This window comes from Oryctolagus cuniculus, chromosome 3, assembly GCF_964237555.1.
Source record: "Oryctolagus cuniculus chromosome 3, mOryCun1.1, whole genome shotgun sequence".
NCBI lineage: Eukaryota > Metazoa > Chordata > Mammalia > Lagomorpha > Leporidae > Oryctolagus > Oryctolagus cuniculus.
Window position 1 is genome coordinate 130,967,845 of NC_091434.1, and position 27,776 is coordinate 130,995,620.

Genomic DNA, 27,776 nt, shown 5'->3' on the forward strand with positions numbered 1-27,776 from the left:
TGAAACAACTGGTACAACAGGAAACTGGGATAGTGACTGAAGTGAAGAATTCAATAGATCAAATGAAAAACACAATAGAGAGCCTTACAAACAGAATGGGTGAAGCGGAAGAGAGAATATCGGACTTAGAAGACAGAGAACAGGAAAGGATACAGTCAGACCAAAGAAAAGAAGAGGAAATTAGAAATCTAAAACATATTGTCGGGAATCTTCAGGATACTATTAAAAAACCCAACATTCGGGTTCTAGGAGTTCCTGAAGGCATGGAGAGGGAGAAAGGATTAGAAGGCCTTTTTAGTGAGATATTAGCAGAAAATTTCCCAGGTTTGGAGAAGGACAGAGACATCCTAGTACAGGAAGCTCACAGAACCCCTAATAAACACGACCAAAAGAGATCCTCACCACGACACGTTGTAATTAAACTCTCCACAGTGAAACATAAAGAAAAGATCCTAAAATGTGCAAGAGAGAAACGTCAGATTACTCTCAGAGGATCTCCAATCAGACTCACAGCTGACTTCTCATCAGAAACTCTACAAGCTAGGAGGGAATGGCGAGATATAGCCCAGGTACTAAGAGAGAACAACTGCCAGCCCAGAATATTATATCCTGCAAAGTTATCATTTGTGAATGAAGGTGAAATAAAGACTTTTCATAACAAACAGAAATTGAAAGAATTTGTTGCCACTCGTCCAGCCCTGCAAAAGATGCTTACAGATGTGTTACACACAGAAACAAAGAAACACGGTCATCAATATGAAAGAAGGTAAAGGAAGGAAACCAAGGAAGGAAACCTCACAGCAAAAGATCACAGGGAATTCAAAGCATATATTAGAACTTATCTTTGGCAAATGGCAGGGAACATGAATGGCCTGAACTGTCCAGTTAAAAGACACCGATTGGCTGATTGGGTTAAGGAACAAAACCCATCTATTTGCTGCTTACAAGAAACACATCTTTCCAACAAAGATCCATACAGACTGAAAGTGAAAGGCTGGAAAAAGATATACCATGCCAACAGAAATGAAAAAAGAGCGGGCGTAGCCATCTTAATTTCAGACACCATAAACTTTACCACAAAAACCGTTAAGAGAGACAAAGAGAGACACTACATAATGATTAAGGGATCAATTCAACAGGAAGATATAACAATTATCAATGTATATGCAGCTAACTACAGGGCACCGGTTTATCTAAAAGATTTGTTAACGGACTTAAAGGGAGACTTAGACCCCAATACAATAGTACTGGGGGACTTCAATACTCCACTCTCAGAAATAGACAGATCAATAGGACAGAAGATCAACAAGGATACAGTAGATTTAAACGACACTATAGCCCAAATGGATCTAACAGATATCTACAGAATGTTCAATCCTACAGCTAAAGATTTTACACTCTTCTCAGCAGTACATGGAACCTTCTCTAGGATTGACCACATACTAGGCCATAAAGCAAGTCTCAGCAAATTCAAAAGAATTAGAATCATACCATGCAGCTTCTCAGACCATAAAGGAATGAAGTTGGAAATTAGCAACTCAGGAATCCCTAGAGCATACGCAAACACATGGAGATTGAACAACATGCTCCTGAAAGAACAATGGGTCATAAAAGAAATCAAAAGAGAAATCAAAAACTTTCTGGAAGTAAATGAGGATAACAGCACAACATACCAAAACTTATGGGATGCAGCAAAAGCAGTGTTAAGAGGAAAGTTTATATCAATAGGTGCCTACATCAAGAAATTGGAAAGGCACCAAATAGATGGGCTTTCAATTCACCTCAAGGATCTAGAAAACCTACAGCAAACCAGACCCAAATCTAGTAGGAGAAGAGAAATAATTAAAACCAGAGAAGAAATCAACAGGATTGAATCAAGAAAAACATTACAAAAAAATCAGCCAAACGAGGAGCTGGTTTTTTGAAAAAATAAACAAAATTGACACCCCATTGGCCCAACTAACTAAAAAAAGAAGAGAAAAGACCCAAATCAATAAAATCAGAGATGAAAAAGGAAATTAACAACAGACACCACAGAAATAAAAAGAATCATTAGAAATTACTACAAGGACTTGTATGCTAGCAAACAGGGAAACCTATCAGAAATGGATAGATTCCTAGATACATGCAACCTACCTAAATTGAACAAGGAAGGCATCAAAAACCTAAACAGACCCATAACTGAGACAGAAATTGAAACAGTAATAAAGGCCCTCCCAACAAAGAAAAGCCCAGGACCAGATGGATTCACTGCTGAATTCTACCAGACATTTAAAGAAGAACGAACTCCAATTCTTCTCAAACTATTCAGAACAATCGAAGAAGAGGGAATCCTCCCAAATTCTTTCTATGAAGCCAGCATCACCTTAATTCCTAAGTCGGAAAAAGATGCAGCACTGAAAGAGAATTACAGACCAATATCCCTGATGAACATAGATGCAAAAATCCTCAATAAAATTCTCGCCAATAGAATGCAACAACACATCAGAAAGATCATCCACCCAGACCAAGTGGGATTTATCCCTGGTATGCAGGAATGGTTTAATGTGCGCAAGACAATCAATGTGATACACCACAGTAACAGACTGCAGAAGAAATCCATATGATTATCTCAATAGAGGCCGAGAAAGCATTTGATAAAATACAACACCCATTCATGATGAAAACTCTAAGCAAACTGGGTTTGGAAGGAACATTCCTCAATACAATCAAAGCAATCTATGAAAAACCCACAGCCAACATCCTATTGAATGGGGAAAAGTTGGAAGCATTTCCACTGAGGTCTGGTACCAGACAGGGATGTCCACTCTCACCACTGCTATTCAATATAGTTCTGGAGGTTCTAGCCAGAGCTATTAGGCAAGAAAAAGAAATTAAAGGGATACAAATTGGGAAGGAAGAACTCAAACTATCCCTCTTTGCAGATGACATGATTCTTTATTTAGGGGACAAAAGAACTCTACTAAGAGACTATTGGAACTCATAGAAGAGTTTGGCAAAGTAGCAGGGTATAAAATCAATGCACAAAAATCAACAGCCTTTGTATACACAGACAATGCCATGGCTGAGGAAGAACTTCTAAGATCAATCCCATTCACAATAGCTACAAAAACAATCAAATACCTTGGAATAAACTTAACCAAGGACGTTAAAGATCTCTACGATGAAAATTACAAAACCTTAAAAAAAGAAATCGAAGAGGATACCAAGAAATGGAAAAATCTCCCATGCTCATGGAGTGGAAGAATCAATATCATCAAAATGTCCATTCTCCCAAAAGCAATTTATAGATTCAATGCAATACCAATCAAGATACCGAAGACCTTCTTCTCGGACCTGGAAAAAATGGTACTGAAATTCATATGGAGGCACAGGAGACCTCAAATAGCTAAAGCAATCTTGTACAACAAAAACAAAGCCGAAGGCATCACAATACCAGATTTCAGGACATACTACAGGGCAGTTGTAATCAAAACAGCATGGTACTGGTACAGAAACAGATGGATAGACCAATGGAACAGAATTGAAATACCAGAAATCAACCCAAACATCTACAGCCAACTTATATTTGATCAAGGATCTAAAACTAATTCCTGGAGCAAGGACAGTCTATTCAATAAATGGTGCTGGGAAAATTGGATTTCCACGTGCAGAAGCATGAAGCAAGACCCCTACCTTACACCTTACACCAAAATCCACTCAACATGGATTAAAGACGTAAATCTATGACCTGACACCATCAAGTTACTAGAGAACATTGGAGAAACCCTTCAAGATATTGGCACAGGCAAAGAATTTCTGGAAAAGGCCCGGGAAGCACAGGCAGTCAAAGCCAAAATCAACTATTGGGATTGCATCAAATTGAGAAGTTTCTGTACTGCAAAAGAAACAGTCAGGAGAGTGAAGAGACAACCGACAGAATGGGAAAAAATATTTGCAAACTATGCAACAGATAAAGGGTTAATAACCAGAATCTACAAAGAGATCAAGAAACTCCACAAAAACAAAACCAACAACCCACTTAAGAGATGGGCCAAGGACCTCAATAGACATTGTTCAAAAGAGGAAATCCAAATGGCCAACAGGCACATGAAAAAATGTTCAAGGTCATTAGCAATCAGGGAAATGCAAATCAAAACCACAATGAGGTTTCACCTCACCCCGGTTAGAATGGCTCACATGCAGAAATCTACCAACAACGGATGCTGGCGAGGATGTGGGGAAAAAGGGACACTAACCCACTGTTGGTGGGAATGCAAACTGGTCAAGCCACTATGGAAGTCAGTCTGGAGATTCCTCAGAAACCTGAAGATAACCCTACCGTTCGACCCAGCCATCCCACTCCTTGGAATTTACCCAAAGGAATTTAAATTGGCAAACAAAAAAGCGGTCTGCACCCTAATGTTTATTGCAGCTCAATTCACAATAGCTAAGACCTGGAACCAACCCACATGCCCATCAACGGTAGACTGGATAAAGAAATTATGGGATATGTACTCTTTAGAATACTATACCGCAGTAAGAAACAACGAAATCCAGTCATTTGCAACAAAATGGAGGAATCTGGAACACATCATGCTGAGTGAAAGAAGCCAGTCCCAAAGGGACAAATACCATATGTTCTCCCTGATCGGTGACAACTGACTGAACACCAAAAAGGAAACCTCCTGAAGTGAAATGGACACTATGGGAAACGGTGACTTGATCAGCATAGCCCTGACTGTTAATGAACAACTTAATACATTATCTCTCTTAGTAGTTTTTTTGTCTGTTCTACTTAATATGACTGGTTTAATTCTGTAATTAATACACAGTTATACTTAAGTGTTGAAAATGAACTGAAATGTGATCCCTGTTAAACATAAGAGTGGGAATAAGAGAGGGAAGAGATGTATAATTTGGGACATGCTCAAGCTGACTTGCCCCAAATGGTAGAGTTAGAAACATACCAGGGGACTCCAATTCAATCCCATCAAGGTGGCATATACCAATGCCATCTCACTAGTCCAAGTGATCAATTTCAGTTCACAATTGATCATAATGAAAGGACTAAGAGTCAAAGGGAGCACATAAACAAGTCTAGTACCTGCTAACACTAACCGATAGAATAAATAAAGGGGAGAGTGATCCAACATGGAAGTGAGATACTCAGCAGACTCATAGAATGGCAGATGTCCTAAATAGCACTCTGGCCTCAGAATCAGCCCTAAAGGCATTCCGATCTGGCTGAAAAGCCCATGAGAGTATTTCAGGCATGGAAAGCCAAGACACTCTGGCAAAAAGATCTCTGTGAGTGAGATCCCAGTGGAAAGAACAGGTCTTCAAAGAAGGAGGTACCTTTCTCTGAAGGGAGGAGAGAACCTCCACTTTGACTATGACCGTGTCTAAACAAGTTAAGAATCGGAGAACTCAAGGGGCTTCCATAGCCTTGGATACTCATGACTGGAGCATAGGGAGATTGCTGATGCCATAGACAGGAGTGTCAATTGGTAAAGTCAATAACAGGAGTCACTGTGCACTTACTCCTCATGTAGGATCTCCGTCCTTAATGTGCTGTGCATTGAGATTTAATGCTATAATGAGTACTCAAACAATATATTTCACTTTTTGTTTCTATGGGGGTGCAAACTGTTGAAATCTTTACTTAATGTATACTAAACTGATCCTCTGTAAAAAAAAAAAAAAGAAATTATCAACTCCCAACTTGACTCTCACTGGGATTAAAAATGACAATAGGTCTGATCTGATTTCATCATCATTTGAAAAACATCATCTATTATTTTTCACTTTATGTTTCTGTGTGGGAGCAAACTGTTGAAATCCTTACTTAATGTATACTAAGCTGATCTTCTGTATATTAAGATAATCGAAAATAAATCTTGAAGTGAATGGAAGGGGAGAGGGAGTGGGTTAGGGGAGGGTTGTGGGTGGGAGGAAAGGTATGGGGGGAAGCCATTGTAATCCATAAATCGTACTTTGGAAATCTATATTCATAAAACAAAAGTTAAAAAAAGGAAATTCCCACTCAAGAAACCAAAAGTCGAAAGAAGCACCCAAAACAATGACAAAAAGGCAGAAGTGGAGCAACCCAACAGCTGTGCCCTGATTGGATAGGACCATTCCTTCCGTGTCTTGAACTCCATATTCCAGCCTCAAAGTCAAAGCTCACATCAGAAAATTCATTACAAACCATGATCAATCAGAAAAATGTGAACAAAGCCAAAGAAATGCAAGAGTCCTTTGTGATCTTGGGCTTGATTTAGTCACAAGGAAACTGGCTGTTTCCGGATTCATCCACCCCTCCCAGCTGACTGGCTTTGGAAACGAATTGAATTCACCTGAAAATCTCCATCAAACTTGATTGGAGGAGAATTAATTATCGGTCCCTCTGCAAAAGTGTTCCATTTCTTTTTCCAAAACAAAAAAGCTCATTTTGGTCATGCTGCCTGGAGAATTGTAAGCATGACAAACCAATTTGTTGTGTTTTTATTTCACAATGGATCCTCTGTCTAAACTCTTGCTTGTATTGCATCAGAATACAAAATTTGGGAGGGAAGAAGGCAAAACCAACTCAGACCCAGAAACCATTTAGGAAATTGCCGCTCAAGTAACCAAAATTTGGCTGAAGCACCCAAAACAATGACGGAAAGCCAGAATTGGAGCAAGCCAACAGCTGTGGCCTGATGGAAAAGAACCATTCCTTCCGTGTCTTGAACTCCATATCCCAGCCTCAAAGTCAAAGCTCACATCAGAAAGTTCATTACAAACCATGATAAATAAGAAAAATGTGAACAAAGCCAAAGAAATGCAAGAGTCCTTTGTGATATTGGGCTTGATTTAGTCACAAGGAAACCGGCTGTTTCCAGATTCATCCACCCCTCCAGCTGACTGGCTTTGGAAACTAACTGAATTCCCCTGAATATCTACGTCAATCTTCATTGGAGGAGAATTAATTATCGGTCCCCTCTGCAAAAGGGTTCCATTTCTTTTTCCAAAACACAAAAACTCATCTTGTTCATGCTGCCTGGAGATTTCTAAGCATGACACACAAATTGCTTGTGTATTTTATTTCATAATGGATCCTCTGTCTAAACTCTTGTTTGTATTGCGTCAGAATACAAAATGTGGGAGGGAAGAAGGCAAAACCAACTCAGACCCAGGAACCATTTAGGATATTGCCGCTCAAGAAACCAAAGTCGGCTAAAGAACCGAAAAAAGTGACAGAAAGCCAGAATTGGAGCAAACCAACAGCTGTGCCCTGTTGGAAAAGGACCATTCCTTCCATGTCTTTTACTCCATATTCCAGCCTCAAAGTCAAAGCTCACATCAGAAAATTCATTACAAACCATGATAAATAAGAAAAATGTGAACAAAAAAAAAGAAATGCAATAGTCCTTTGTGATATTGGGCTTGATTTAGTCACAAGGAAACTGGCTGTTTCTGGATTCATCCACCCCTCCCAGCTGACTGGCTTTGGAAATGAATGGAATTTACCTGAAAATCTCCGTCCAACTTCATTTGATGGAATTAATTATCGGTCCCCTCTACAAAGGGTTCCATTTCTTTTTCCAAAACACAAAAGCTCATCTTGGTCGTGCTGCCTGGAGATTTCTAAGCATGACACGCCAATTGGTTGTGTTTTTTATTTCATAATGGATCCTCTGTCTAAACTCTTGTTTGTATTGTGTCAGAATACAAAATGTGGGAAGGAAGAAGGCAAAACCAACTCTGCCCAGAAACCATTAAAGAAATTGCCACTCAAGAAACCAAAAGTCGGCTGAAGCACCCAAAGCAATGACAGAAAGCCAGAATTGGAGCAAGCCAACAGCTGTGTCCTGATGGAAAAGAACCATTCCTTCTGTGTCTTGAACTCCATATTCCAGCCTCAAAGTCAAAGCTCACATCAGAAAATTCATTACAAACCATGATCAATAAGAAAAATGGGAAAAAAGCCAAAGAAATGCAAGAGTCCTTTGTGATATTGGGCTTGATTTAGTCTCAAGGAAACCCGCTGTTTCCAGATTCGTCTACACCTCCCAGCTGACTGGCTTTGGAAACGAATTGATTTCACCTGAAAATCTCCGTCCAACTTCATTTGAGGGGAATTAATTATCGGTCCCCTCTGCAAAAGGGTTCCATTTCTTTTTCCAAAACACAAAAACTCATCTTGGTCGCGCGGCCTGCAGATTTCTCAGCATGACACGCCAATTGGTTGTGTTTTTTAATTCATAATGGATCCTCTGTCTAAACTCTTGTTTGTATTGCGTCAGAATACAAACTTTGGGAGAGAAGAAGGCAAAACCAACTCAGACCCAGAAACCATTAAAGAAATTGCCGCTCAAGAAACCAAAAGTCAGCTGAAGCACCCAAAACAATGACAGAAAGCCAGAATGGGAGCAAGCCAACAGCTGTGCCCTGTTGGAAAAGGACCATTCCTTCCGTTTCTTGAACTCCAAATTCCAGCCACAAAGTCAAAGCTCACATCAGAAAATTCATTACAAACCATGATAAATAAGAAAAATGTGAACAAAAAAAAAGAAATGCAATAGTCCTTTGTGATATTGGGCTTGATTTAGTCACAAGGAAACTGGCTGTTTCTGGATTCATCCAGCCCTCCCAGCTGACTGGCTTTGGAAATGAATGGAATTCACCTGAAAATCTCCTTAACTTCATTTGAGGGGAATTAATTATCGGTCCCCTCTGCAAAAGGGTTCCATTTCTTTTTCCAAAACACAAAAGCTCATCTTGGTCGTGCTGCCTGGAGATTTCTAAGCATGACACGCCAATTGGTTGTGTTTTTTATTTCATAATGGATCCTCTGTCTAAACTCTTGTTTGTATTGTGTCAGAATACGAAATTTGGGAGGGAAGAAGGCAAAACCAACTCTGCCCAGAAACCATTAAAGAAATTGCCACTCAAGAAACCAAAAGTCGGCTGAAGCACCCAAAACAATGACAGAAAGCCAGAAGTGGAGCAAGCCAACAGCTGTGCCCTGATTGAAAAGGACCATTCCTTCCGTGTCTTGAACTCCATATTCCAGCCTCAAAGTCAAAGCTCACATCAGAAAATTCATTACAAACCATGATAAATAAGAAAAATGGGAAAAAAGCCACAGAAATGCAAGAGTCCTTTGTGATATTGGGCTTGATTTAGTCACAAGGAAACCGGCTGTTTCCAGATTCATCTACCCCTCCCAGCTGACTGTATTTGGAAATGAATTGAATTCACCTGAAAATCTCCGTCAAACTTGATTGGAGGGGAATTCATTATCGGTCCCCTCTCCAAAAGGGTTCCATTTCTTTTTCCAAAACACAAAAGCTCATCTTGGTCGTGCTGCCTGGAGATTTCTCAGCATGACACACCAATTGGTTGTGTTTTTTATTTCATAATGGATCCTCTGTCTAAACTCTTGTTTGTATTGCGTCAGAATACAAAATTTGGGAGGGAAGAAGGCAAAACCAACTCAGACCCAGGAACCATTTAGGATATTGCCGCTCAAGAAACTAAAAGTTGGCTGAAGCGCCCATAACAATGACAGAAAGCCAGAAGTGGAGCAAGCCAACAGCTGTGCCCTGTTTGAAAAGGACCATTCCTTCCGTCTCATGAACCCCATATTCCAGCCTCAAAGTCAAAGCTCACATCAGAAAATTCATTACAAACCATGATAAATAAGAAAAATGTGAACAAAAAAAAGAAAATCCAAGAGTCCTTTGTGATATTGGGCTTGATTTAGTCACAAGGAAACTGGCTGTTTCCGGATTCAACCACCCCTCCCAGCTGACTGGCTTTGGAAACGAATTGAATTTACCTAAAAATCTCCGTCAAACTTTATTGAGGGGAATTAATTATCGGTCCCCTCTGCAAAAGGGTTCCATTTCTTTTTCCAAAACACAAAACTCATCTTGGTCGTGCTGCCTGGAGATTTCTAAGCATGACATGCCCATTGGTTGTGTTCTTTATTTCATAATAGATCCTCTGTCTAAACTCTTGTTTGTATTGCGTCAGAATACAAAATTTGGGAGGGAAGAAGGCAAAACCAACTCAGACCCAGAAACCATTTAGGAAATTGCCGCTCAAGAAACCAAAAGTCGGCTGAAGCACCCAAAACAATGACAGAAAGCCAGAATTCGAGCAAGCCAACAGTTGTGGCCTGATTGAAAAGGACAATTCCTTCCGAGTCTTGAACTCCATATTCCAGCCTCAAAATCAAAGCTCATATCAGAAAATTCATTACAAACCATGATCAATAAGAAAAATGGGAAAAAAGCCAAAGAAATGCACGAGTCCTTTGTGATATTGGGTTTCATTTAGTCACAAGGAAACCGGCTGTTTCCTGATTCATCCACCCCTCCCAGCTGACTGGCTTTGGAAATGAATGAATTCACCTGAAAATCTCCGTACAACTTCATTTGATGGAAATAATAATCGGTCCCCTCTACAAAGGGTTTCCATTACTTTTTCCAAAACACAAAAGCTCATCTTGGTCGTGCTGCCTGGAGATTTCTCAGCACGACATGCCAATTGGTTGTGTTTTCTTTTCATAATGGATCCGCTGTCTAAACTCTTGTTTGTATTGCATCAGAATACAAAATGTGGGAAGGAAGAAGGCAAAACCAACTCAGACCCAGAAACCATTTAGGAAATTGCCGCTCAAGAAACCAAAAGTCGGCTGAAGCACCCAAAACAATCACAGAAAGCCAGAAGTGGAGCAAGCCAACAGCTGTGCCCTGATTGAAAAGGACCATTCCTTCTGTGTCTTGAACTCCATATTCCAGCCTCAAAGTCAAAGCTCACATCAGAAAATTCATTACCAACCATGATAAATAAGAAAAATGTGAACAAAAAAAAAAAGAAATCCAAGAGTCCTTTGTGATATTGGGCTTGATTTAGTCACAAGGAAACTGGCTGTTTCCTGATTCATCCACCCCTCCAAGCTGACTGGCTTTGGAAACTAATGGAATTTACCTGAAAATCTCCTTAACTTCATTTGATGGAATTAATTATCAGTCCCCTCTACAAAGGGTTTCCATTTCTTTTTCCAAAACACAAAAGCTCATCTTGGTCGTGCTGCCTGGAGATTTCTCAACATGACATGCCAATTGGTTGTGTTTTTTATTTCATAATGGATCCTCTGTCTAAACTCTTGTTTGTATGGCGTCAGAATACAAAATTTGGGAGGGAAGAAGGCAAAACCAACTCAGAACCAGAAACCATTTAGGAAATTGCCGCTCAAGAAAGCAAAAGTCGGCTGAAGCACCCAAAGCAATCACAGAAAGCCAAAAGTGGAGCAAGCCAACAGCTGCGTCCTGATGGAAAAGAACCATTCCTTCTGTGTCTTGAACTCTATATTCCAGCCTCAAAGTCAAAGCTCACATCAGAAAATTCATTACAAACCATGATCAATAAGAAAAATGTGAACAAAAAAAAAAAAGAAATCCAAGAGTCCCTTGTGATATTGGGCTTGATTTAGTCAAAAGGAAACTGGCTGTTTCCGGATTCATCCACCCCTCCCAGCTGACTGGCTTTGGAAACGAATTGAATTTACCTAAAAATCTCCGTCAAACTTTATTGAGGGGAATTAATTATCGGTCCCCTCTGCAAAAGGGTTCCATTTCTTTTTCCAAAACACAAAACTCATCTTGGTCGTGCTGCCTGGAGATTTCTAAGCATGACATGCCCATTGGTTGTGTTCTTTATTTCATAATAGATCCTCTGTCTAAACTCTTGTTTGTATTGCGTCAGAATACAAAATTTGGGAGGGAAGAAGGCAAAACCAACTCAGACCCAGAAACCATTTAGGAAATTGCCGCTCAAGAAACCAAAAGTCGGCTGAAGCACCCAAAACAATGACAGAAAGCCAGAATTCGAGCAAGCCAACAGTTGTGGCCTGATTGAAAAGGACAATTCCTTCCGAGTCTTGAACTCCATATTCCAGCCTCAAAATCAAAGCTCATATCAGAAAATTCATTACAAACCATGATCAATAAGAAAAATGGGAAAAAAGCCAAAGAAATGCACGAGTCCTTTGTGATATTGGGCTTGATTTAGTCACAAGGAAACCCGCTGTTTCCAGATTCGTCTACACCTCCCAGCTGACGGGCTTTGGAAACGAATTGATTTCACCTGAAAATCTCCGTCCAACTTCATTTGAGGGGAATTAATTATCGGTCCCCTCTGCAAAAGGGTTCCATTTCTTTTTCCAAAACACAAAAACTCATCTTGGTCGTGCGGTCTGGAGATTTCTAAGCATGACACGCCAATTGGTTGTGTTTTTTATTTCATAATGGATCCTCTGTCTAAACTCTTGTTTGTATTGTGTCAGAATACAAAATTTGGGAGGGAAGAAGGCAAAACCAACTCAGACCCAGGAACCATTAAAGAAATTGCCGTTCAAGAAACCAAAAGTCGGCTGAAGCACCCAAAACAATCACAGAAAGCCAGAAGTGGAGCAAGCCAACAGCTGTGCCCTGTTTGAAAAGGACCATTCCTTCTGTGTCTTGAACTCCATATTCCAGCCTCAAAGTCAAAGCTCACATCAGAAAATTCATTACAAACCATGATCAATAAGAAAAATATGAACAAAAAAAAAGAAAATCCAAGAGTCCTTTGTGATATTGGGCTTGATTTAGTCACAAGGAAACTGGCTGTTTCCTGATTCATCCACCCCTCCCAGCTGACTGGCTTTGGAAACTAATGGAATTCACCTGAAAATCTCCGTCAAACTTCATTTGATGGAATTAATTATCGGTCCCCTCTACAAAGGGTTTCCATTTCTTTTTCCAAAACACAAAAGCTCATCTTGGTCGTGCTGCCTGGAGATTTCTCAGCATGACATGCCAATTGTTTGTGTTTTCTTTTCATAAAGTATCCTCTGTCTAAAATCTTGTTTGTATTGCATCAGAATACAAAATTTGGAAGGGAAGAAGGCAAAACCAACTCAGACACAGAAACCATTTAGGAATTGCCGCTCAAGAAACCAAAAGTCGGCTGAAGCACCCAAAACAATGACAGAAAGCCAGAATTGGAGCAAGCCAACAGCTGTGCCCTGTTTGAAAAGGACCATTCCTTCCGTGTCTTGAACTCCATATTCCAGCCTCAAAGTCAAAGTTCACATCAGAAAATTCATTACAAACCATGATAAATAAGAAAAATGTGAACAAAAAAAAAAGAAATCCAAGAGTCCTTTGTGATATTGGGCTTGATTTAGTCACAAGGAAACTGGCTGTTTCCGGATTCATCCACCCCTCCCAGCTGACTGGCTTTGGAAACGAATTGATTTCACCTGAAAATCTCCGTCCAACTTCATTTGAGGGGAATTAATTATCGGTCCCCTCTACAAAAGGGTTCCATTTTTGTTCCAAAACACAAAAACTCATCTGGGTCGTGCGGCCTGGAGATTTCTCAGCATGACACACCAATTGGTTGTGTTTTTTATTTCATAATGGATCCTCTGTCTAAACTCTTGTTTGTACTGCGTCAGAATACAAAATTTGGGAGGGAAGAAGGCAAAACCAACTCAGACCCAGAAACCATTAAAAAAATTGCCGCTCAAGAATCCAAAAGTCGGCAGAAGCACCCAAAACAATGACAGAAAGCCAGAAGTGGAGCAAGCCAACAGCTGTGCCCTGTTGGAAAAGGACCATTACTTCCGTGTCTTGAACTCCATATTCCAGCCTCAAAGTCAAAGCTCACATCAGAAAGTTCATTACAAACCATGATGGACAAGAAAAATGTGAACAAAAAAAAAAGAAATCCAAGAGTCCCTTGTGATATTGGGCTTGATTTAGTCACAAGGAAACCGGCTGTTTCCGGATTCATCCACCCCTCCCAGCTGACTGGCTTTGGAAACTAATGGAATTCACCTGAAAATCTCCGTCAAACTTGATTGGAGGGGAATGAATTATCGGTCCCCTCTGCAAAAGGGTTCCATTTCTTTTTACAAAACACAAAAGCTCATCTTGGTCGTGCTGCCTGGAGATTTCTCAGCATGACATGCCAATTGGTTGTGTTTTTTATTTCATAATGGATCCTCTGTCTAAACTCTTGTTTGTATTGCGTCAGAATACAAAATTTGGGAGGGAAGAAGGCAAAACCAACTCAGACCCAGGAACCATTTAGCAAATTGCCGCTCAAGAAACCAAAAGTCGGCTGAAGCACCCAAAACAATGACGGAAAGCCAGAATTGGAGCAAGCCAACAGCTGTGTCCTGATGGAAAAGGACCATTCCTTCCGTGTCTTGAACTCCATATTCCAGCCTCAAAGTCAAAGCTCACATCAGAAAATTCATTACAAACCATGATCAATAAGAAAAATGGGAAAAAAGCCAAAGAAATGCAAGAGTCCTTTGTGATATTGGGCTTGATTTAGTCACAAGGAAACCCGCTGTTTCCAGATTCGTCTACACCTCCCAGCTGACTGGCTTTGGAAACGAATTGATTTCACCTGAAAATCTCCGTCCAACTTCATTTGAGGGGAATTAATTATCGGTCCCCTCTGCAAAAGGGTTCCATTTCTTTTTCCAAAACACAAAAACTCATCTTGGTCGTGCGGTCTGGAGATTTCTAAGCATGACACGCCAATTGGTTGTGTGTTTTATTTCATAATGGATCCTCTGTCTAAACTCTTGTTTGTATTGTGTCAGAATACAAAATTTGGGAGGGAAGAAGGCAAAACCAACTCAGACCCAGGAACCATTAAAGAAATTGCCGTTCAAGAAACCAAAAGTCGGCTGAAGCACCCAAAACAATGACAGAAAGCCAGAAGTGGAGCAAGCCAACAGCTGTGCCCTGTTTGAAAAGGACCATTCCTTCTGTGTCTTGAACTCCATATTCCAGCCTCAAAGTCAAAGCTCACATCAGAAAATTCATTACAAACCATGATAAATAAGAAAAATATGAACAAAAAAAAAAAAGAAAATCCAAGAGTCCTTTGTGATATTGGGCTTGATTTAGTCACAAGGAAACTGGCTGTTTCCTGATTCATCCACCCCTCCAAGCTGACTGGCTTTGGAAACTAATGGAATTCACCTGGAAATCTCCGTCCAACTTCATTTGAGGGGAATTAATTATCGGTCCCCTCTACAAAGGGTTTCCATTTCTTTTTCCAAAACACAAAAGCTCATCTTGGTCGTGCTGCCTGGAGATTTCTCAGCATGACATGCCAATTGGTTGTGTTTTCTTTTCATAAAGTATCCTCTGTCTAAACTCTTGTTTGTATTGCGTCAGAATACAAAATTTGGGAGGGAAGAAGGCAAAACCAACTCAGACCCAGGAACCATTTAGGAATTGCCGCTCAAGAAACCAAAAGTCGGCTGAAGCACCCAAAACAATGACAGAAAGCCAGAAGTGGAGCAAGCCAACAGCTGTGCCCTGTTTGAAAAGGACCATTCCTTCCGTTTCTTGAACTCCATATTCCAGCCTCAAAGTCAAAGCTCACATCAGAAAATTCATTACAAACCATGATAAATAAGAAAAATGGGAAAAAAGCCACAGAAATGCAAGAGTCCTTTGTGATATTGGGCTTGATTTAGTCACAAGGAAACCGGCTGTTTCCAGATTCATCTACCCCTCCCAGCTGACTGTATTTGGAAATGAATGGAATTCACCTGAAAATCTCCGTCAAACTTGATTGGAGGGGAATGAATTATCGGTCCCCTCTGCAAAAGGGTTTCCATTTCTTTTTCCAAAACACAAAAGCTCATCTTGGTCGTGCTGCCTGGAGATTTCTAAGCATGACACGCCAATTGGTTGTGTTTTTTATTTCATAATGGATCCTCTGTCTAAACTCTTGTTTGTATTGTGTCAGAATACAAAATTTGGGAAGGAAGAAGGCAAAACCAACTCAGACCCAGAAACCATTTAGCAAATTGCCACTCAAGAAACCAAATGTCGCCAGAAGCACCCAAAACAATGACAGAAAGCCAGAATTGGAGAAGCCAACAGCTGTGCCCTGATTGAAAAGGACCATTCCTTCTGTGTCTTGAACTCCATATTCCAGCCTCAAAGTCAAAGCTCACATCAGAAAATTCATTACAAACCATGATAAATCAGAAAAATGGGAAAAAAGCCAAAGAAATGCAAGAGTCCTTTGTGATCTTGGGCTTGATTTAGTCACAAGGAAACCCGCTGTTTCCAGATTCATTCACCCCTCCCAGCTGACTGTATTTGGAAATGAATGGAATTCACCTGAAAATCTCTGTCCAACTTCATTTGAGGGGAATTAATTATCGGTCCCCTCTGCAAAAGGGTTCCATTTCCTTTTCCAAAACACAAAAGCTCATCTTGGTCGTGCTGCCTGGAGATTTCTAGGCATGACACGCCAATTGGTTGTGTTTTTTATTTCATAATGGATCCTCTTTCTAAACTCTTGTTTGTATTGTGTCAGCATACAAAATTTGGTAGGGAAGAAGGCAAAACCAATCAAGTTTGATGGAGCTTTTCAGGTGAATTCAATTAGTTTCCAAAGCCAGTCAGCTGAGAGGGGTGGATGAATCCGGAAACAGCCAGTTTCCTTGTGACTAAATCAAGCCCAATATCACAAAGGACTCTTGCATTTCTTTGGCTTTTTTCCCATTTTTCTTATTGATCATGGTTGGTAATGAATTTTCTGATGTGAGCTTTGACTTTGAGGCTGGAATATGGAGTTCAAGACACGGAAGGAATGGTCCTTTTCCATCAGGGCACAGCTGTTGGCTTGCTCCAATTCTGGCTTTCTGTCATTGTTTTGGGTGCTTCAGCCAACTTGCGGTTTCTTGAGCGGCAATTTCCTAAATGGTTCCTGGGTCTGAGTTGGTTTTGCCTTCTTCCTTCCCAAATTTTGTATTCTGACGCAATACAAACAACAGTTTAGACAGTGGATCCATTAAGAAATAAAAAACACAACCAATTGGCGTGTCATGCTTAGAAATCTCCAGGCACCACGACCAAGATGGGTTTTTTGTTTTGGAAAAAGAAATAGAACTCTTTTGCAGAGGGGACCGATAATTAATTCCCCTCCAATCAAGTTTGACAGAGGTTTTCAGGTGAATTCAATTCATTTCCAAAGCCAGTCAGCTGAGAGGGGTGGATGAATCCAGAAACAGTCGGTTTCCTTGTGACTAAAACAAGCCTGATATGCGTGTTTTCTATAACCTGAGTGGGGGAGATGTAGCCTTGGTGAAGGGATATGCAGTTTACTGGAGTTCTGTATCCTGGGTGTAGAGAGAAGCAGTTTACAGACTTCTGTATCCTGGGAGAATGCATTGGCAATATGTAGGAAACCTGTAATCTGAGTGTAGCAGACGTAGCTTACAGTATTTCTCTATCCCTGCTCTAGAGAGAAGTAGTTTACAAGAGTTCTGTAGCCTGGGTGTAGAGAGAAGCACTTACAGAGTTCTGTAGCGTGGGAGTAGCAATACGTAATATGTGGGTTTTATATAACCAGAGTGTGGGAGATGCACCTGACGATCATTCTATAACCTGGGTGAAGGGAAACGCAGTTTCCAGAAGTTGTGTATCCACTGTGTAGAGAGAAGCAGTTCTGTTGCCTGGGAGTAGACATTCGCAATATGTGGGATACCTGTAGCCTGAGTGTAGCAGAGGCAGTTTTCAGGATTTCTCTATCCTTGGTCTAGAGAGAAGCAGTTTACAAGAGTTCTGTAGCCTGGGTGTAGAATGAAGCAGTTTACAGAGTTCTGTAGCTTGGGAGTAGTAATATGCAATATGTGGGTTTTTTATAACCTGTGTATGAGAGATGCAGCTAACATGAGTTTTGAAAGCTGGGTGTGGAGAGATGCAGTTTACGGGAGTTCTGTATTCTATGTGTAGAGAGAAGCAGTTTACAAGAGTTCAGTAGCCTGGGAGTAGGCCTTCGCAATATGCAGGATTTCTGTAGCCTGAGATTAGGAGATGCAACTTACGTGCTTTTAGTAACGTGAGGTAGAGAGGTGCAGTTTAGCGGAGTTCGGTATCCTGAGAGTAGAGTGAAGCAGTTTTCAAGAGTTCTCTAGCCTTGGTGTAGAATGAAGCACTTTACAGAGTTCTGTATCCTGGGTTTAGACATTCGCAATATGCGGGATATCTGTAGCCTGAGCGTTGCAGACACAGCTTACAGGATTTCTCAATCCTGGGTCTAGAGAGAAGCAGTTTACAAGAGTTCTGTAGCCTGAGTGTAGAAATAAGCAGTATACAGAGTTCTGTAGCATGGGAGTAGCAATATGCAACACGTGGGATATCCAGAACCCGAGTGTGGGAGTCGCAGCTTACAGACGTTCTGTTACCTGGGTGAAGGGAAATGCATTTTCCGGGAGTTGTGTAATTTGTGTGTAGAGAGAAGCAGTTTACAAGAGTTCTGTAGCCTGGGAGTAGACATTCGCAATATACAGGATTTCAGTAACCAGGTTGTAGAGAGAAGCACTTCACAGAGTATCTGTATCCTGGGTGTTGAGAGAAGCAATTTACAGAGTTCTGTAGCATGGGAGTAGAAATGCGCAATTGCGGGTTGTCTGTATCTTCACTGTAGGACACGCAGTTTTCGGGAGTTCTGTAAGCTGGGTGTGGAGAAATGCAGTTTCCAGGAGCTGTGTATCCAGTGTGCAGAGAGAACCAGTTTCCAAGAGTTCTGTAGCCTGGGTGTAGAATGAAGCAGTTTACAGAGTTCTGTAGTGTGGGAGTAGCAATACGTAATATGCATGTTTTTTATAACCTGAGTGTGGGAGACGCAGCTTATTGGCATGTGTACAGAGAAGCAGTTTGCACGAGTTCTTTAGCCTGGGAGTGGACATTCACAATATGCGGGATTTCTTTAGCCTGAGTGCGGGAGATGTAGCTTATGTGACTTTTGTAACGTGGGGGTGTAGAGATGCAGTTTAGCGGAGTTCTGCATCCTGAGAGTAGGGGGAAGCAGTTTTCAAGAGGTCTGTATCCTGAGCATAAGCATATGCAATATATGTGATTTCTGTAGCCTGAGTGTAGAGGACACATTTTAACAGATTTCTGTAACGTAAATGTGAACACAGTTCACAAGAGTTCTGTAGGCATTCACAATATGCAGGATATCTGCAGTCTGAGCGTTGCAGACACAGCTTACGGGATTTCTCAATCCTGGGTCTAGAGAGAAGCAGTTTACAAGAGTTCTGTAGGCTGGGTGTAGAGCGAAGCACTTTAGAGATTTCTGTAGAGTGGGATTACAATATGCAATATGCAGGTTTTCTATAACCTGAGTGTGGGAGAAGCAGCTAACGGGCCTTCTGTAAGATGCATGAAGGGAAATGCAGTTTAGGGAAGTTCTATATTCTGTGTGCAGAGAGAAACACTTTACAAGAGTTGTGTAGCCTGGGAGTAGACAATCACAATATTCGGGATATCTGTAGCCTGAGTGTAGCAGACGCAGCTTACAGGATTTGTCTACCCTTGGTCTAGAGAGAAGCAGTTTACAAGAGTTCTGTAGCCTGAGTGTAGAAATAAGCAGTATACAGAGTTCTGTAGCATGGGAGTAGCAATATGCAACACGTGGGATATCCAGAACCCGAGTGTGGGAGTCGCAGCTTACAGACGTTCTGTTACCTGGGTGAAGGGAAATGCATAAGGACATTTTACTGATGAGAGAAGCTGTTTATTTTCAAGGTGTTATCTTGATATCCTTCTCTATAATGTATATTTCATGTCCAGTTTTTTTCTAAACAAAATGCAGTTTATCTTGGAGTCTATAGAAAACACATTGGCATACTATTTTAAAATCTACACAAGAAACTCCAGGGAAACTGAAGTTCAAATGACAATAAAATGCATGGATATAATCATTTGTAAAGCTTTCAAAATAAAAATGCAAAGTGGTAGCTACACACTTCAGAGCAATTAACTTAGAGGAAATTCCATTGCTGGACCCTCTTTAGCAACATGTAGTCATTGAATGCCAAATATTAATAGTGCAAAAATAATAGTTGTAGATATATTAAATAACTACATCCATGTTGATTGGAGTTACTAGAAACAGTAAAGAAGATAACTCTAGGGAAAGATAACAGTATCTAGAACAATAGAAACTGATTTTGTAACTATATCTCTTTACCATAACATTTATTTCTAGTGTAAATTCTTGAGACCAGTTGAGAAGAATCACATTGAATAGTTGGTGCTGTGGTGTAGCAGGTAAAACTGCCACCTGTGACATCAACATCCCTTATTGGTGTCAGGTAAAGTCCCCAGCTTCTCTACTTCCAATCCAGGTCCCTGCTACTGTGCCTGGGAAGGCAGAACAGGGCCCAAGTGCTTGGGCCCCAGCACCCTAGGAGACTCAGATGAAGCTCATGGCCTAATTCCAGGCATTAAGGCCATTTGGAGAGTGAACAAGCAGTCTCTTTTTATCCCTCTCTTTCTCTGTAACTCTGCCTTTCAAAACATAAATCTTAAAAAAAAAAAGTTGGTCTCAATTATAAACAGCAAAAAAAATTTTTTAAAAGTCCACGCAAACTCAATATCTATACTACCTATGTTGACCTCATCTGAAACCTTCAAAAATATTCAAAGGAACACAAGTTTTCTCATCTCTCTTATGTAATTACAAATGAAACCTGCCATTCTGTGACCTGACTGTGGCCAAAGCACTTGTCCAGCCCAGGATGGGCCTTCACTCCTGAGGCTTCTACTTCACATATGGGCAGGCAAATTGCTTCTCACCTGTGTGAGTTTGCCGTCATCTGGACAGTGCATCTGAAGAGGCAAACCACCTTTCACAACCTCTCCACCTACAGCTAAAAGGGTTTTTCCCTGTATGTGTTCTCCTGGAGACTATTGCATGAGAATTTTTAAAGATTTACTTATTTATTTGAAAGTGAGAATTACAAAAAGCAAGAGTGAGATAGAGATCTTCCATCCACTGGTTCATTCCCTAAATGGCCACAATGGTCAGGGCTGAGCCAGGCTGAAACCAGTAGCCAGGATCTTCATCTGGGTCTCCCATGTGGGTACAGGGGCCCAAGTATTGGGGCTATCTTCCACTGCTTTCCCAGGCACATTAGCAGGGAGACGGATTCAAAGTGGAGCAGCCAGGACTTGAACTGGTGCCCATAGGTGATGCAGGCTGTTGCAGACAGCACAGCTGTGGCCCCACAGGAGAAATTTTAAAGTAGGTCTTGTCACATGCTGGATAACTACAGATGGGACTTCTTATCCTGGAACAGTCAATCTAAGGAAAGACTTAAGCTGCTAAAGGGGAAAACACAGGAATGGGAGCAATGGGAGAGCCTGGTACCATCTGAGCTCACCATTGGCAGCTATGAACTTTGCTCAATGCACTGAGGTACAAGAGACTTGATATCCCTTTTGGGCACCTGAGAAACCATCATCAGCTTTCATTGTGAGGACATGGGTTGGCTGATATCTACACATGACTGTTTCTGAGGTAAGCACAGAAAAGTCATAAAGTGAGCACCCACTTTCTCTTCAACTTCTGCCACTGTTTCACTCACATCTCCATCTGTTTGGTGACCCAGCTGCACAAGGTATGTTTATGTTTTTCCTTGCAGAGTTACATTTAGGTGGATTCTTTGAAAGGGGTTGTCCTTAACACTTGGAGATGCTGGCTGCATTTACTGGCAGGATCGGCAACTACAAAGGTGGACATCAGCTGCAGGATGCAACACACTGATTGCATGAGCCTTGGGGAATCTGGAGGAGAGACACTGGGATCTTTTCTTCCTCTGAATGGTGCAGCAATGTGCAGCTTGAACATATTGGAAAATGACTTGAGGTATTCGGTAGATGGTGTTGGTGCAATCAAATTGATGCTTCGGGTTCAAAGTCTGAGGGGCTGCAAGGTGGAGTTAACAAAATGTGGAGATGAAAATAAGGTGTCCTCAGAGGCAGATTCTCTCCCTCTGACATATCAGATACATATTCAATGGGTCTGTTTTCAAGGTATTTCATAAAATCAGACAACCAGTTGTAAGTCATTGACATCAAGTACTTCAAAAGCACTTTCTCTTGCAGTTTTGCTCCAACAATTCAAAATCCCTTCTGACCTTTGAAATATTGTTTCCTCCATTGCTTATGGCTAGTGTACATGCCATCCACTCTCTCCTCATTCAGGTAATTGCTCCACTTGCTCTATGTTGTGGGTGCAGGCAGAGCCTGCAGCCAGCCAACCAGTGGAAAGGGTGTGTGAGGCACTGGCCACTGAGCTGGTGGGGTCATGCGTGGTCTGCTGATTCCCAACAATGAGAATCTGCATCAGTGGTGTGTGCTCCCAATCACCAGCAGCAGTGTGATCCACCAGCCTTGCCCAGAGGAATTCCACAGTCACCTGATTTAGTGATGCCCTGGTCCTTACCACCCCTCTCCACTCATACCCCAGCCTGGGCTAGGGGACTGTACTGCAAGTGGGGGTCTATCCAAGAGGACTGGGGTCAGTGGTGACCCAGAGTGTTGTAGACAACCAGCCCAGCCTGTGGGAGGGAGGCAACTAGTTCCTATACTTTGACTCACAGTCAAGCTTTATTTTTAATAAAGATAACATTGGGAAGGCATTTTGCTTAGCAGGTAAGATGCCTTTTTGGAGGATGGTGCTGCAGTTATTAGGTTAAGCTTCCTCCTGCTGCACTGGCAACCCATATGGGTGTCAGTTCATGATTTGACTGCTCCTCTTCTGATCCAGCTATCTGCTGAAGGCCTGGGAAAGCAGTGGAAGATGGCACAAGGGTTTGGGACCCTGCATCCATATGGGAGACCTGAAAGAAGCTCCTGTCTCCTGGCTTTGGATTGGTCTATCTCTGGCCACTGCAGCCATTTAGAAAGCAAACCAGCAGAAGACCAGAAGAAGACCTCTTTTTCTACCTCTCGAATAAAGGAATGAATCTTTAAAAAGAAAAAAAAGATGCCATTTGGGAATACAGTTGTCCTATGTTGGATTACTTGGGTTGACATCTTGGCTTTGGATGCTTATTCCACCCTCCTGCCAGCACAGACCACTCAGTTAGTAGGGTTCCCCACTCATGTGGGAGCCTTGCACTGAGTTCCAGCTCCTGGCTTTAGGCTGACCCAGATCTACGTTGGTGTTTGAGATGAGAACCAACAAATGGGATCTCTGCTGCCATCTCTCCCTCTCAAATAATTTTTTAAATGTTTGTCTCATTATAAAACAAGACAGCATTGAAAACAAGAAAGTCTCAAGAAAATCTATAATTCTATCACACAATTACCATTATAGGCATGGATTTCTACACAATCAGTGATTGTCAGTATACATTATTGCCCTACACTTTTTATAAACTCTATATTCAAAGCATATCCTCAAACTAATGCAATTAATTTCAAAAGGATTTATTAAATGCTAGACTACTTCAAATTTATGAATGAATTTATCAAGCAATCATCTAATACAAATGATTCCATATGTTTGCACTATTGGGAATCATTCTATTGTGAATATTTTGGCATCAATATAATTTTATCTAAAATGTCTTCATGAAAATATCTAAACTAGAAATCAACTGAATAGTATTTCATGGTTTTGTTACTTAATGTCAAATTGCCTTCACTGAAGTTTAAATTATTTATTCTTTCAACACTAATGTTATGTATTTATCAAACACAGTTATATTAAGATGCATTGGGGTCAGTGTTGTGGCATAGCAGGTAAAGCTGCAGCCTGGCAGTGCCAGCATCCCATATGGATGCCAGTTCTAGTCCCTGCTGCTCCACTTCCAGTCCAGCTCTCTGCTACGGCCTGGGAAAGCAGTGAAAGATGGTCCACGTTCCTGGGCCTGAGCACCCATGTGGGAGACCCAGAAGAAGCTCCTGGCTCCTGGATTTGGATTGGCGCAGCTCTGGCCCTTATAGCCAATTGGAGAGTGAACCAGCAGATGGAAGACTCTCTCTTTCTCTCTCTCTCTCTGCCTCTTCTTCTCTCTGTGTGTAACTCTCTCAAATAAATAAATAAATAAATATTTTTAAAAAGATACATTTGTTTGCAAACAATATGTGACATCAATACAAACACTTAAATTTTCTCAAACAAGTAGCTTAATTTTGGGGCCTGAATTATGGCTGATTGGTTCTGTAGTCTAATGAGATCTTTGAACTCAAGTCTTTTCCTCTTCTGTATGAATTTCAGTGTTGTATGTTACTAGAATTCTGAAAAAAATTCACAGGAACTTTTTAGGCATCATCTAAACATTATAAACTCCAAAGAGCAAAAGTTACTACAAACTATGATTTTCTAGAATTATTTCTTTAGATAATGCTACAATTTTATTGTATCTTTAAATTGATCGTGCACATACACACACACACACACACACACACACCAGACATACATTCACAAATACACATACACAATCAGCAAGTCTCCAATCCATTTACCAAAGTGCATCAACATACTAGTTTAAGATTGCTGCCAGAGAATAGTCCTTTTCTTTAAATTCCAATTTAATCTAGTGATTTATTTTTGATCAAAAATGATACAGTTTAGTTACTCTTTTGAAAAAGATGCAGGTACCATCAAAAAGCACAAACGAGTGACTAAGTTACACTATCTAGGGAATTAGACAAGAAATGTCTCACTCATCAAATTAAATGGAATTGAATCTAGTTTGAGTTACCATGTCTAGCAAAATATGAAGTTTTGAAAAATTGAATGTATGTAATTTCAAATAAATCTTGAGTTGTATCTAAATGTGTACACTACAACATTAAGCATAAAGGCACAGATATTTAAATACCTTGTTAGGAAAATGTGAATAGATAGTAATTGCTAACATTTATTTTATACCAGGTGATGTTTCCAGCATTTTATGTTTCCAGAAAAGTGGAGATAGCTCCTGTTATCTTAACTTTAAAGAAAATGGAACTGAGGCATGAAGAGGTAAGTAACTGGTTTGCCCAAGGATATATAATAATGAAATGGCAAAGCCTTTGACATGGCATGATCTGAATGAAAGCCATTTTTCCCCACAAATTCAATGTTTGATCTATTTCATTTACCCACTAAAAGCATTTACTATCAAATGATGCTTTCTGATAAAATCTATGGAAATTGCAGATGAATATTGCTCCAAACCAAATACTTGGGGCCGGCATTGTGGTGTAGCAGGTAAATCCATCATCTTTAAATTTAGCAAAGATATGCATTGTTAGATGAGTGTACTTTGGGTAATTCTTCTTGTCAGTGTATACACATTAGAAATTGTGGCACAGCAGGTTAAAGCAACAGCTTGTGGTGCCAGCACCCCATATGGGTGCTGGTTCAAGGCCCAGTTGCTCCACTTCTGATCTGGCTCCCTGCTAATGCACCTGGGAAAGCATCAGAGGATGGCTCACATCCTTGGGCCCCTGCACCCATGTGGGAGACTTGGAAGAAGCTCCTGCCTTCAGATCAGCTGTTGCAGCCAACTGGGAAGTGAACCAGTGGATGGAAGACCTTTCTCTCTGTCTCTACCTCTCTACGTAACTCTTTCAAATAAATAAAAATAAATCTCTAAAAAAAAAAAGAAATTGATTATGGCAGGCAACACATATGAACTTGTATTATAGAAAGCTTGTCCTTTAGAAAAATTTTAGACCTACCAAGCTAAAGAAAAAAAATGTGGTACAAATGTGAACTTTTGAATAAAAACCTATTTTTCATGAATGCAAGGTGTTATAAAACACAATAATACATCACTGAGAACCAAAAGTAAATTGGACTATGTCATTGTGATTTGAAATCTAGGGACAAAATATCCTTTACTTTTCTTGCAGAGAATGTAAATAGTGTTCTGATATCAAACTCATTCTAAGCTTAGATACCCCATGGGCAAGTTTGATCTAATGAAAACAAATCTGTTGGATCATTTACCCCATATATTCTACTACCTTTAAAATAATATATCTGTCAGAAAAGTGATCCCTGATTAATTTAAGAGTGGGAATAAGAGAGGGAGAATATGTACAGTTTGAGACATGCTCAATTGTACTTGCCCCAAATGGTAGAGTTAGAAATGTGCCAGGGGATTCCAATACAATCCCATCAAGGTGGCATGTACCAATGTCATCTCACTAGTCAAAGTGATCAGTTTCAGTTCACAATTGATCATAATGATAGGATTAAGAGTCAAAGGGATCACATAAACAAGACTAGTGTCTGCTAATACTAATTGATAGAATTAAAAAGGAGAGAACGATCCAACATGGGAAGTGAGATACACAGCAGACTCATAGAATGACAGATGTCCTAAACAGCACTCTGGGCCTCACAATCAGCCCCTAAGGCATTCGGATCTGGCTGAAGAGCCCATGAGAGTATTTTAGGCATGGAAAGTCAAGACACTCTGGTAAAAAAAAAAATCTTTACTTAATATATGCTAAATTGATCTTCAATGTAAAGATAATTGAAAATGAATCTTGATGTGAATGGAATGGGAGAGGGAGCAGGAGATGGGAAGGTTGCAGGTGGGAGGGAAGTTATGGGGGGGGAAGCCATTGTAACCCAAAAGCTGTACTTTGGAAATTTATATTTATTAAGTAAAAGTTTAAAAAAATATATCTGTCATAATATATCAAGAAGAAAACATATTTATGCCTAAAAATACAAATTCAACTATTACAAACTGTTTGGCAAAATTTAAAATTATATGTTTTTAATATTCTAAAATGGAACATTTTTCTTTGTTTCCCAATAAAAATGTGATACACTTTAACGTCTTGAGAATAAGAACTGATAATGTATAAAGTGAAATATATTTTAAGAAGAGAATTTAAAATGTTCATTTTTAAAGCAACAAACACATTTTTCACTTCTTGGTTTGCATTTTAAATTTGTACATATATATATGTATATATATATTTTAGCCATCCTTACTGGTTATTGCAAATTACCACATACCAGAATTAATTGCTTCCCAACCATTTACAATTTGTTTCTTCACTTCAAAGAAAAATGTTTGACTGTGTCTCTTGAGGAAACAAGCAAATATAATAATTTGGCATCATTTTACAAAACTGAAATCTGTAAGAACACAGAAAAACCACTGCAGAAATATTCTATAAGAATGTACTCATGCATATTGTTCTTACAATAGATTCACACCCATGTCATATGAGAGCAACTCTTCACTCAATATTCCAAATGCTCACATTCTTCTAAATATTCCTTTTAACATAGTGACTGCAGCTGGACACAAGAGTCTTTAAAATTAAAAGAAACAATTTGGGTACACTGAGGTTCCTAGTCTTCTTGTTTTTCTGGGACAGAGTATCTTTTTCAAATTTAGGCTGACAAGGATACAACCCCCTCCACAAAGTAAAATGCCTAAACATTAGAGCACTGCTCCTGATGCCCGATCACTTGTTCCTCTATATGGAATTTATGAATGATTTGCATGAATGGAGATATTGGAAAGAGGCAATGAGATACCACCCCCCTTTTTCTGTATTTAGGACTTTTCTAGGATGCCTACAAGAGAACATGAGTTCTTGTCTGCCCTCTTTTATACTGTAAATTTAGCAAAAACCTGTGCTCTGTAAGTGACTAGGTAAGGATGCAATGTAATATACTAGGGCAATGGAAGGGAATCTTTGTTGCTAAGCACCAAGACCAACAACTCTGTGGGCTAGAAAGCTTACATTTTTACTTCCTTCCATGTCCAGATTGAATGATTCAGAATACAGAGAAAGTAGGAATGTAAGTTATGAACATACTACACTGCCACAAGTTTTATGATACTCATCAGTTTGTAATCAGGAATGACTTAAAATTTAACCAAAAATACCATAGTAAACTATGGTAGATTCATCAACATCTACACTTATAATTAACATCCACAT

General features: G+C 40.2%; 1 pseudogene; it reads right to left on the reverse strand.

The window, feature by feature from the left end:
* LOC127491641 (low molecular weight phosphotyrosine protein phosphatase pseudogene) overlaps positions 1-27,776 on the reverse strand; it is a 71,505-nt pseudogene that overhangs the window by 33,658 nt on the left and 10,071 nt on the right.